Source organism: Rattus norvegicus, chromosome 4 (assembly GCF_036323735.1).
Source record: "Rattus norvegicus strain BN/NHsdMcwi chromosome 4, GRCr8, whole genome shotgun sequence".
In the NCBI taxonomy this organism is placed as follows: domain Eukaryota; kingdom Metazoa; phylum Chordata; class Mammalia; order Rodentia; family Muridae; genus Rattus; species Rattus norvegicus.
Genome location: NC_086022.1, coordinates 32,043,236 through 32,045,975, shown reverse-complemented (window position 1 = coordinate 32,045,975; position 2,740 = coordinate 32,043,236). Strand labels below are relative to the sequence as shown.

The following is a 2,740-nucleotide window of genomic DNA, read 5'->3' as shown; positions in this document are numbered from 1 at the left end:
TTCTAGTTCTATCTATTTGCCAGCAAACGTCATGATAATAGGTGAATAGTACTCCATTTTGCAAATGTACCACCTTTTCTGTATCCATTCTTTGATTGGGGGACCTCTGGGTTGTTTCCACCTTCTGGCTACTATAAATAATGGTGCTATGAACTTAGTGAAGCACATGACCTTGTTATATGTTGGAGCATCTTTTAGATACATGCCTAGTAGTGGTACAGCTGGTTTTTTATGTAGACCTATTTCCAGTTTTCTCAGGAACTACCAGATTGATATCAAAAATGGTAGTACCAGATTGTAATTCCACCAAAGATGGAGGAGTGCTACATTTTGATTTGCATTTCCATGATGACTAAGGATGTTGAACATTTCTTCAGATGCTTCTCTTCCATTTCAGATTCCTCAGTTGAGAATTCTTTATTTAGCTCTATACATCATTTCTTAATAGGATTATTTGGTTCTCTGGAGTCTAATTTCTTGAGTTCTTTGTATATATTGGATATTAGCCTTCTATTGGATGTAGGCTTGGTAAAGATCGTTTCCCATTTAGGGTCCTTATGTGGTAGTCTGTTAGACCCTTATCTAAATACTTCTGGCTGTGTCTAAGTATTTTTTGAAATCTTGTTTATGCGTCTCTCTAATTACCTTTCAAGCCTTTTATCTTATCAACTCACTTTTGTATTTAGCTGGTAGAGTAAGCCACTATTTTTAAGAAGAATGAAGTAGAAAATACCAATATGAAATAATCATAATCAATACCAGGCTATTGGCAGTGAAAACACCCAGCTTTTCATTTTCTGCTTTTATATGCAAGTTATCTGTAGTACTACTATAGAAGATCCTAAAGCATAGGAGGTACTCAGGAGGTTCCAATCTCATCCTTATGGGCTCACAGAGGCATAGGTGATGTTCTTGCCAGAGCTCACAGACGCTGCAAATAAGTGGCTTGAGGAAGATAGAGGCAACTCAGGTAGTCTGTTGATACCCTTTAAAGGGGTAGTAGTTTCCCCAGGCATAGCCAGGATCTAGCTTCTCAGACTCTGAACTCCAGAATAGACTGCCTCTTTTCCTCCAATAACTGCTGGTTCTACAGCATAATCAGTGGTACTAATTGCAGACTATGCACTTTTACCTAGAATTCCTGACACTGTTGCTTCTTCCATTGTCACTCCATCAATATAACTATTTAAATATAGGACCTGATCAATGTCTGGAGCCTCATTCTTGCCCTTGACCTCCATGCAATGTCCAGCTGGCATACCCATTGTCATGGACATGGCTTCATTTCTTTGTGCAGCATCAAGAAGAAAGCCACCCTCAGAGGCTGAAGATGACAAAAAATCAGGATGATTCCTAGAAAATAAGCCATCTGGATCCCCATTCTCATAAAACTCCTAGCTTGCTCTCATTTGATGCCAGTAGCCTTACATGAGATCAAGAAAGATGTGCATTGTCATGAGTCCCCAGGTACTTCTGGGTTACATCTGCAGATTCATCCTCCAGGAAGTCCTTAGACTGGTGACATCTGGGCTAGGTGAACCATATCGCTGAGGTGAGACAGATTAGAGAAATTCTAGATGGTAGTAAAGGAAGCAGTCTCTGCTTTTGCTTCTGTCTCTGTGTGCCCTGCCTCTGTGATGTGGATGGGGACCTCTCATGGCAGTGGGGCTCCCCCTAGTGTAATTGTTGTTGCAGATATTCTGGATATTCTGGATCACAATCAGAACTCATCCCAGGCTCCCTCATGATGGTCAACACCATTCTCTCCATCAGGTTATAAGACCTGAGACAGTTGGAGTAAATTCAGTTACACTTGGTGAAATGCTCCCAGAAGTAGAGTCTCTACTATGGCTCTGGCTGCCTACAAATCTCTCTGTGATCCTCTCCTTTGTTACTCTTGCATATCTCAGGCATGAAAAAAGGTTCATTTTGAAGCAGGATCCCAGCCAGCTCCTCTTGCTTAAGCCCAGAGAGTTCAAGCTTCTTCAGGACATGGAAATTCTGTCCTGAGAAAACTTTGAAAGAATATTTGGAGAGGTTCCACTGGGACTGTGCATAGTGGCATCGGCCAAGCAAATTAACTTTGAAGGAGTGTAGGTTGTCACAGGGTCTCTGGCAGTACTTGAGATGGCTGACATGGGCTTGAGTATTAGCCAACACCAAACAAGTGATCTCTGCCTCATCTCTAGTCTGTGATAATATGGAGTAATTTGGTCAGGTGTCTCCAGCACTTCTTAGATCTGTTCCTTGGGAGCCTGATTGTAACCAGCAGTTTCCCCAGGATCGTGTGGCCCCTGTAGTTGCACAAGATCATGGTGATGAAATAGTATACCCTGGGATCAGCCATGGTGAGCTATGGCTGCCACTGCTCTGGATACTATGCAAACTCAGCTTCATAAAGAAACATACACAGGACCCCAGGGGCAGACTTGAGTGGTTCTGCTCTGAAAGCAGAGTGGATTTGCTTTCCAACTCATGTGGTGTCATCACAAGGCCTGACATCACCTGCCAGGTCCTTGGGTCAGAATTAAAGTCAGTCCCTCCTTTGTCAAACATCAAGTGACCATAGTTGTGTCAGTTCATTTCTGGGTCTTCCATTCTATTCCAGTGATCTATCTTCTTGTCTCTAAACCAACACCATACAGTTTTATCAGTATTGCTCGGTAATACAGCTTGAGGCTAGGGACAGTGATTCCCCAGAATTTCTTTTGCTGTTCAGAATAATTTTACTTACCCTGAG

At 42.2% G+C, this 2,740-nt stretch overlaps 1 pseudogene; it reads right to left on the bottom strand.

Annotated features, from left to right (window-relative positions):
- Window positions 1-1,013: 1,013 nt before the first annotated feature.
- On the bottom strand, window positions 1,014-2,530 carry Zc3hav1-ps7 (zinc finger CCCH-type containing, antiviral 1, pseudogene 7; annotated as a pseudogene).
- Between the last annotated feature and the right edge of the window lie 210 nt (window positions 2,531-2,740).